This window comes from Magnolia sinica, chromosome 9 (assembly GCF_029962835.1).
Source record: "Magnolia sinica isolate HGM2019 chromosome 9, MsV1, whole genome shotgun sequence".
In the NCBI taxonomy this organism is placed as follows: domain Eukaryota; kingdom Viridiplantae; phylum Streptophyta; class Magnoliopsida; order Magnoliales; family Magnoliaceae; genus Magnolia; species Magnolia sinica.
In genome coordinates this window covers 16,355,050-16,365,586 of record NC_080581.1, presented here as the reverse complement: position 1 = coordinate 16,365,586, position 10,537 = coordinate 16,355,050, and positions in this window count along the sequence as shown.

Here is a 10,537-nt window from a genome sequence, read left to right as displayed (position 1 = left end):
TTTTCAAATAGCTCAGTTAGACTCATTTCGCTCATTTGATCCTCCACTATGGATCTCGGCCTACCAACTGGACAGATGATACCTTTTCTGATGGATTTGATTGATGTGTGGATGAAGGGATCATCCTCCTCTTGCCGATCTTGCCTTCCTTTGATACATTTGTGCTTTGCTATCTCATCCATAGGAGGCTGATATCCCAATCCTATCATGCCTGCATTTTCTTGATATTCGAGCTGATAATAAAAATGTTAGTGCCCAACTGAAGAGAAGACATAGTTTGATCCGATGGGACATGCAAGAGGCATGAAATTCACAGTCTCGAACTCGAGACTATGGTATGGGATATCCTCATCGGAGCATTGTATGTTTATAATCGGGATATTTAGCTCTTGACGGTTGGCTGCTTCTATCGAAAAGATTTGTTCAGGATCATCTAGAATGGTCATCGCCTTGTCTCTAAAAATGTACTTGGCCTTTTGGTGAAGAATTGAAGAGAGAACCTTGAGTCTGTGGATCCAAGACCGATCAGGGAGGAGATGAAATGAAGCTGTGATGTCAAAGACCTGAAAAGTAATGGTTGATGCTTTGGGGCTAATCAAGATCTCGACGTTAATCTCTTCCTCGACCTTTCTCCTAGAGGTGGGAACCACTCGTCCTAGACTCTTCTCTTGAAGGATTGAAGACTGAGTAGAGCTAGGTAAATCCTTTTGAGTACCAGAATGTCCTTCCCGGAATGTTACCGCATGATTGAAGCCGGGCCCTGATTTTGCTAGGGCATATGGTATGTTGATTAGGGAAAGAGATTTTTCTTGGAGCATGACAGTTGGAGTAGGGGGTGGGTCAGTAGGTGGTGTCCCTTGCAAGACGGAAGATGTAGGGACTGAATTGATTAGGCATGCCTCTTGTAAACTTAGGGGCATGAAGATTGGATTGGACGAAGATGCCCCTTGCATATTTAAGAGTGAAGAGATTGGACTGGCAGGGTGTGCCCCTTGTAGACTTGGGGGCATGGAGACTGAACCGGCTGGAGATGCCCCTTACATATTTAAGAGCGAAAAGATTGGACTGGCAGGGTGTGCCCCTTGTAAACTTGAGGGTATTGTTGTTGGGCTGGCAGTGATTGAATAGATGCATTGGACTAGATTAACCGGGGGTGTCTCTCCTTGACGATATTGTTAGTAGGGGTTCCTAATGAACTGAGACATACTTGATATGGTGGTAGAGAATTCTGGAGGATTTTGCCCTGAGCCGTAGTGTTAGCCTGTGGGGTGATCGCAATCTTCTGGCTTTCGATCAAATCCTGGACCGCGTGTTTTAAGGCGAAATAGCGGTCGGTTAGATGGCCAAGAGACTGATGATATGCGCAATACTCGTTTTCATTGTAGCTTGCGGGTATGGGATTTAACAGAAGTCGAAGTTGGAGTGGCGTTAGAAGTTGTTTTTGCGCTAACATTGTCATGATCTGATTGTATGTTTGTGCCAAAGGAGTGAATTTCCTGCCCAACATTACCTGCTTGTACGAGTTTTGCGCATTTCTCCTAGGTTGATGCTGTTGTTGTTACCATTGTCCATCTTAAGGGGCGAATTGAGCGCCTTGGGTAGAGGCGAAAAGATTGTCTTCTTCTGTTGGATGGAGGTCAGGAACACTTCTGTTATTGTTCTCGTATCCAATAGACCTTCCTTCTACTATCCGTTATACTAGGGAGGCTTGATGAGGCCACCAAGGGGAGATTATCCCAACCCTTATTCCGGTTTCGACTTGTTCTCCGGCATGGATGAGTTAGGTAAAGTTGGTATATGGATACGAGACGAGGTATCCAGAGATACTCGGGTTTACCGAATGGATGATCATGTAGATTTGCTCCTCATCATCAATGGGTGTTTTCATTCTAGCGGCCATTGCCCGCCACCATCCAACGTAAGCTGATAATGACTCATCATTCCTCTGCCTTAAGGCAACAAAATGTGCCCTTTTGGGTGCTACATTAAGATTGTAAACAAAACGATCATTAAAAGCTTGGGAAAGATGTTCCCAAGTTTTAAATCGATGGTAGTTTAATGATATGTACCAATCTAATGCATCGCCTTTCAAGGATTTTTGAAATAAACCAATCAATGCTCTATCATTACCTGCTATCGTATTAAGCTCTCCACAGAATTCTCTTAAATAGTCCATAAGACACCCCGTACCATCATACCTTTTGAATTTTGGTACCTCAAAGTTTTAAGGTACCATTGCATCAAGGGACAAAGATCCCTGAACTTGGTGGATGGGAGATTCACCCCCTGTTGCTTCCTTAGCTTCCTCTACTTATCTTGCAATTGCTCTCGGAGCTCTTCACCGGTCGAGAGTGGTTTTGCCCCTTGGAATTGATTGGATCTCCTATTAGGAGGAAGATGTGTGGGAGGGTTGCTCCCATTTGTATGTTGGGCTGATTCTACAGGAAGAGGGAGAATAGGATTTACTGGAGGAATGAGGGAGAAAGTAAAAGGAGTTTGTGGGATTGAGCTATTTTGCACACTAGGTTGTGTTGCTTGCATGTTTGGTATAGCGCCTGATACCAGGCGAAGAAATAACTCTTGCAATGCTTTGAGATTTTGGGTCATCTCATTCATGGCTGCAGTAATTGGTGAGTCTGTTGGAGCTATTGGAGGTGTCGGCGCCAGTACCGACGTCGATGCTGATGCTTTAGGAGCTGGCAGAGCTGCCGCCTCTTCTTCATTGATAGTCATAGCTGCATGAATTCGAGTAGTTGTAACTAGGATTGATGCCTAAACAAGTGTAAGCTAAAGATTGATGTTTTTTTAGTTAATTTGTTTGTTTGTCTCATGACTATTATATATATTTTTTTATATGAATGCAATGATGAATGTCCCTTGAGATTGGAATACCACACACTTTCGAGTTGGGTCTTAGCTAGTGTGCTCTAGCATATCCCTCGTGGAGTCGTCATTCTGTGAACACTAGAAATCGGCGCCCACGCTGATTTATTTGTTTGTATTTGTGATGAGAGTGATTAGGCTGATTTGTAGATGTTGGAGTCGCTATTAGCCAATTAATCTTAAAATCTCGCAGTCGGCTAGAACCCACGGAATACGTAAGGTTGGAGAAATCCGAAGACTCTCCTACCTTAAATTGACTCCTGGTCTGCGATGAGGGATTCCGAATAAGGGACCTCGATTACAAAGAGGGAAAGTGTTAGGCACCCTCTCTACCCGTACAAATGTACAGTCTCTACTTAGTGTGGTAAGACAATCTCAAGGGTTGATTGATGTAGTCGAAATAGGACTAAGCACACGTGAATTTCTGATGCGGCAAGATCCGAGATTTCGTCAAGCCACAGAGCATACATTCAACAATGTGTCTAAAAGGCAGATGTGATGATGCTTATGCAAAAAGGTAAAGAAAAGTGGACTAGATCGCTAAAAATTTCTGACGTGACAAGATCCGATGTACGGCAAGTCACAGAGCATATATTCACTAGAAATTTAGAGAAGCAGGGGGGTTGAGAAGAGAATAGATGTCATGATGAATGTTTATATGTAAAATGAAAGATCTCTAGCATGATCTTGTGTAGGCTAAGACATGGGTTGCACCATGATCAATCTGGGCTAAACTTGGGGTTGAGGAGGTTGAGAGGAGGCTAAGGGGTGGTTAAAAAAAATTAAACTTTGAGGCTTTGGAGCTCCTTCTCACCCTCTCTCTCTCTCACTTGGATTTTGGAAATGAGGAGTGGTTGTTTAAATATGAAGAGGAGAGGGCTATTTATAGCCTTTTCTGATGGTATTGTTGTAATTGCTGGGTTTGGGAGGGATAAAAGCTGACATGGCAGCTTGAGATTGGTTGAGGAGAGAGGAATGACATGTGGCATGCTCTCATTGGCTCTTGGAGGTGGTAAAATGGTAAATAAGGTAGGCTGGAGGGGTAGTTTCAGAGGAAACTTGACTTTTGGGCGCAGAGACAGTTGTTGCTCGGAGGACACATGCGCCCCACGAGTGGAGGTAATCGGATTACTGCCGGAGGTAGTCAGACTACCGCCCGAGTACAGTTTCTCTCGCAGTTTGACCGGTGGGCCTATTTTAGGCCCGGATAGTGGCCTAAAGCCCCTTTTTAGATATTCAGCTCAAAATGGCTCGAAATTAGCTCGATTATGACCCAAAAATGGCTCGAGAAATGGATCAATTTTGGGCATGGTCTGGCTTAAATGATAGCTCGTAATGGCTCGGGTTTGGTTAAGGTTTGGGAAATGGCTGCGGTTTTGGGTAGGGTTTGGGGTTCGGTTAGGGATTAAGCTAGAGTTGGGTTCAAGGCTTGGTTTGGATTAGGGTTCGGATTAGGGTTTGGTTCGGATCAGGGTCCGGTTCGGATCAGGGTTCAGTACGGATCAGGGTTCGGTTCGGATCAGGTTTTTGGGATGTGGATTAGGGTTTCAAGGTTTGGATTAAGGTTTTAGGTTAGGATTAGGATTTTGGGGTGCGGATTAGGGTTTCAAGGTTTGGGTAAAGGTTTTGGGTTCGGATTAGGATTTTGGGGTGCCGATTAGGGTTTCGAGGTTCGAATAGGATTATGGTTATCGGACTGTCTTAGCCTTCTTAAGATATTAGCCTAGGTGGGGTGTCTACAGGACTTCTCTACAAACATTGCAGCTCTACTAAAACAGTATTCTCGATCAACTTGTAAAGGTTACCGCTCTGTTGTACTTTCATTACTATGAAAGCCCCATTTAAAACTTTTAGGATATGATCAAAATCGGTGAATTTGCACCCAAGTGCCCCAGGAGATAGTAGATTCTTTTTTAGGTTAGGAATGTGTTTACATCCATTAGTATGCATTTCACCCCATCAAACATCTTGATGCGCACCAATCAGACACTAACAACCTTACAGGCAATGTCACTACCCATAAATAACTATCCATTATCGCACTAGTTATAACTGGCGAGCCAATCTCACTAAAAAGTTATGTGGTATGAGGCCCCCATATCCAAAATACACTCATCGCTAAGATATCTATATTTGGATGCGGTCAGAACATTACCACCATCAACTTCCTACCTTGATTTTGTTGTGTTGGCCTCTTTCGGTGTGTTATTTGATTTCTCTCTTATGAACTTTAGGATTCTGATAATCCTTCTTCATATGTCTCATCATTACACAGTTCCAACGCTCTATCTTACCTTTGCCCTTCGATTTAAATCTTGATTGCGAGTTACCATTTTCCTGATTATAATTCCTTCTCCTAACGACCAATGCATCCATATAAGAACCTTAGTTGTTGCCCTTCTTTCTAAATTGCTTCGCATAAAGGGTTGAGATGACAGTTCTGATGTCTATGGTCTCTCTACCGTAGCACATAGTATCTATGAGATTCTTGTAAGACGGTGGAAAAGAGTTCAACATGATTAAGGCTTGATCTTCCTCTTCGATCTTCACCTTTGCATTTGTCAATTTGTAAAGCAATTCGCTGAATGTGTTAATGTGTTCATTGATATTAGATCCTTTCGTCATCTTAAGATTGTAAAACTATTTCTTAAGATACAAATGATTGATTGGGGATTTCTTCATGTACAAACTATTAAATTTCGTCCATACCCCTCCGACGATTTTTTTTTTTTCAAATACAGAACATTATAGAGAACATTACCCGTTAGACACAATTGGATCGATGTAATAACTCTCTCATCAAGTTCATCTTACTCTTCATCGCTAGAGCAGGGCACAGGACAACTCAACTTGGCAAACTTGACTCGTCCAACTCGTTCAGACCTAACTCGACCCAAACTGAGTGGGTAAGTTGATTCGAACTGAGTAGACTTCATCTAATCTGAACTCAAACCGAGTTGAGTTCAGGTTACCTAGTAACTCGACTCGACTCAACCTAAAATTCGACTCTTTACCGACTCGAATCGATCCAAAACCTAACTCGTACATGTAGAAAAATCTTATATTTGACATTTCAGATCCGAGATGTCGTATAGCTGATGGAGAGGCTATAATTCCGATAGGTGCACCTAAGTTCTGAGTTGTGATTTCAACACACCTGCTGCACCTGACCCGACTCGGTACCTATGACCGAGTCAAACTCGATTCGGATTAGTCCAGGCCAAACCTGGACTCGGATCGGGTCAAGCATGTTGGACTCGGTACTGAGTCGGGTTAAATTCAGGTCGGGTCTATTTCAAAACTGGGTCGAGTCGGGTTAGCCCTAACTCGGTTCGACTCAACTCGATGCCCAACTCTATTCATCGCTTATATATGTAAAATGCTTTACCTTACCATGGAGAGCATGTTGCAGTACTTGTTGAACTAGAAGGTCTCTCATCTTTACCTTCTATAATTCAAAGTTATTTTTACCAATGAATTTTTCCGTTTCGTACTTCATATTTGATCCATTCAACGACATGCTTCAGATTCGAACTCGAAACCCAACGTTATCTTTAATACCATTTGTTGGGAAATTGTAGAAGCAAACCCGAATTCAAATCAAACAAGAAAAAATCAAATGCAGACAAAAGCACACAAAGAACACACAAAATTTACACGAAAACCCTCTTAAAAATTTAAAAAAACCATGGCACAAAATGACAACAAATCCACTAAGAAAACGAATTTACAAAAGATGGATGGACTTACTTATCTGAAAAACTTCAAAATCCCTTTACAAAACCCCAGATTTGCTATAGAACAACTTAAGAACGTCTTAGAATGCCTTAATCTCAATTACACTCGCTTATATAGTGTTCCAATCAAATTAGTAAACAAAATATACACTTTCACAAATTTATGCAATTCTGTCGATAGTACCTTTGATGGGATTGACAACCATCAAGGCATGTCGATGGGATCCAAGAATGCCTTCAAAACTATCCAATGAGCATAGGGGAAAAACGAGATTTTCTCGATATGATTGAGTGGTCTATCGATGGTATCAACAAATGCTCGATGGGATCGAGTGGTCTCTCGATGACATCGACAGACCTCAAAAACTATCAGACTGAAGACATCTTACAAAATAATTTATTATAATTTTGTCTAGCTTTGTGCAATCATTTAAAAGGAGATTGATTATAGATATTAGAAGGAGTGTATTAATTATATAAACAATAATCAAAATGGCTTCTTCCCTAAATACTATAGGAATGAAAAGAGAATTAAGGTGACATTACGAAAATTATCAAGCATAATGATGTTTTCTTTCAACAATCTATTTTGTTTTAAGGTATAAGAACAAGACATGTGAAATAAAGTACCTTGACAGATCCTCCCTTAAAAGGTTGTGGTGTTGGCCCCATAACATTGTATTAAATCAGAAGGTGCAGGAAGTATAGAAACACTAGTGAATGGCAGAGCCATATATTTTGACAGTTTATGTCCAACATAATTAGAAATTTTTATATAAGAAACATTGTCTAATATATCACTGGAACATGAGAAAGATGTCCAAACAAAGAATGCCAAAGAGGGAGAAAACTTGTGTTTATTAAAAACTATAAAAGTAGAAAGCGATGTTAAAGGAACATGAAGCTTATTCAAAAGGCAAATCCCCCCGATCCATGCCCAGTCCTAATCTACATCCCAAAATGTTGATCCTGTATAATACAACCAACAAGAAAGAAAATAATATGATCTCAAAGGTCAGTAAACTAACCAATGAATGAATATTGAAGGATAACTGAGGAATATAAAGAGTATTAGCTACAAAAAAGTTATTTGAATAAATAGAATCAAGTTTGATAATAGTCGTAATGGAACTATCTGCAATACAAATGATATTGAATTTTTAGGCCAAAATGCTCTGAAACCTAAAGTTTTTTTTTTTTGTAATCCAGATTAATTAGTTAATACCCAAGATACCCATCATGATAATATCAAATTTCTACACATTAAAACTACTAATGAACAGTCTAAGTCATACCTTACACAATCTAAGTCATACCTTACACGATTTGATAGTGAGTGGAGTTTTTTTTTCCTAAACTTGTCGATGCATATTTATTATACTAAGAGGTCAATCCTCGTTCTATCTCAGGAGGAGGAGGTGAGAGAGTCATCATCAAATCCTCTGGTAGAGGCTGAGGAAGATGCACATAGTGGACTACACACAATCCCATGTATCGAAGATGGAGAAGAGAATAAGGGATGGAAGATGAGAGACTGACTGGGCACATCCCTCTCTCTCTCTCTCTCTCTCTCTCTCTCTCTCTCTCTCTCTCTCTCTTGTAATGACACCTAAAGGGAGGGATGTTTAGGGTGATCTGTCTCTCTAAGAATTTCTTCTCCAAGATAAGATCTATAAATAAAGAAGTACGTTGGTCGATTTCTTTGCCGGCCCTGTTGATGGCCGACAACCTTTTGAATTAAGTTTATCAAATCATCATGGCTCTTCTGAGGGACATGAGCGTGTGATCGATGTTCTAGTCAAGGAACCAGGTTAACAGTTAGGAGAACCAGAGGTACAAGAGGGTGCTCCACAGGCTATTCGGTCCTAAGACAAATTATCCTCCAAGGGCTCCATAATTTAGTGCCTCTTAGTTATATTGGTGGTAAGATTAGCCATCGTAGCCAATTCTTCTATTGCCGACTACAGGTGACAAATTTTGGCCAAATTAATATTGATTCAACCGATTAATCCTTAGTTACAGAGATCTCGTTGATCCTCTAGAGAATAGGGCTATATGGGTAAAAGAAATGCCCCCACATGGTTTGTATATACATCCAACCAGTCATATGGAGTTGGTCAACAATGAAAATAGAACATCCTGAAAATCATGACACTACCACATGAACTTGAAGGGTTTGGGGGTGTTTGTCCATTGCACAACTAATATTTCCTTTGGTGTGGCTCATCTAATGATTGGGCCATTGACACCCCATCATGCCAGGCTTATTCAAAATTCTGATTTTGGCATGCCTGAACTCAGCCCATTGATACCCCAATACCCATCCCAATTATTTTTTTGTGGTGTAGCCTACTTGAGCCTTGGATCGTCGTGATTATTAGGTTTCAGGGTGTATAAGAGGTATCTTACCTGATGTACGGGTAAATCTCATGGAAGTTCCATGCATGTGGCTTTTGGATAATGAAAGCTACACACGCAATGTACGCAAGCGGAGTTGCGATTGTATACTTCCTCCCGTTCCAATCTCTCTTTCAAAAGGAAAGATGTTTCATAGTCTAGGTGTATATGACACTTTATATACAAGCACTTAAAAAAGTAAATGTCGCATATATTAACTCAAATTAAATCAACTAAATAACTCAAAAAGTCAGATTGGTTGAACAATGTTAACCTTACATTTTTTTTTTTTTACTATTTTTAAAAAAATTAAAAGCATAAGATGTTATTGTTTTTAACCGTCGAATAAATGTCCATCAATCTACCTACAAGTTTTTTAACTCAAACGTCACATATATTAACTCAAATTACAGGCTGCGTTTGGATGCTTATAAGTTTTTTAAGTTGTAATAGGTAAAAGAAAGTTACATGTAATCTTGTTTGGGTGTAAGCTATAACTTACTACAGTAACTTAGTTTATGTGTTTGAATAACTTGTAAATTAGTTACAAATAAGATGTTGTATATTCACCCCATGTTGAGTTTAGAGTATGATCTTGTTTAAAAATCAAATTGACATATAAAAAAGCTTGCATAAAAGTATGTAATTTTATTGAGCCCATCTAGATGAATAGTTGGATTAATTTTTAAGCTAAACTAATCATTAGGTGGATCCTAAAAGTGGGCCCACGTATTAAAAAACATGTAAAAGTAGGCTTACTTATATGTAACTAAAAACTTCTCGAGGGCCACAAGTTTAAAATCAAACTAATATTTGTTTTTCCCTTCATCCGGGTCTTTAAGACCTAATCATTAGGTAGGACGTTATATAAACATTACAGTGGGCCTTAGGAGGTTTTTAATCGTGAACATTCGATCATTACCATTTTCCTATGGTGTAGTCAACCTAAGATTGAGATCTACCTCAATTTCCTCATTTTGGGATCAAGCCCTAAAATGATATGAAAAAAATTGGATGGACCGTATGGATAAAACAAATGCAATATAGTGGGGCCTATAAAACACCGACCTGTAGGGATCTATTTATTGGCTAACGTCATCAGCCAAACTGGAGTGGATCTATCAAGGTGGGTGAGATCCTAGATTGTGAAGCCCATTGTGATGTATTTTCCTCACATCCACATCGTTCATCCATATTGAAAGCTCATTTTAGGGGACATGGATTGCGTACTACCCTGTCCATCTCTAGCCTCGAATGGGTAGTTTTGTGGGTGGGCCCACCATGATATATTTGTTCATCCACGCCGTCCATCCTTACCCTTTGGTCAATTTAACGAATGAGCACAAAAATGAGGCAACTCAAACACTAAAGTGGACCACACCACGTGTTACTCTTGCATATAATGCAACCCAAGCTTATTATTTGGCACGACTCTGGCATATAATGCAACCCAAGCTGATTATTTTGCGTGTTCCAATTAAGCATTGGACCTGCCTCATTTTTGTGCACACGTCTTAAAA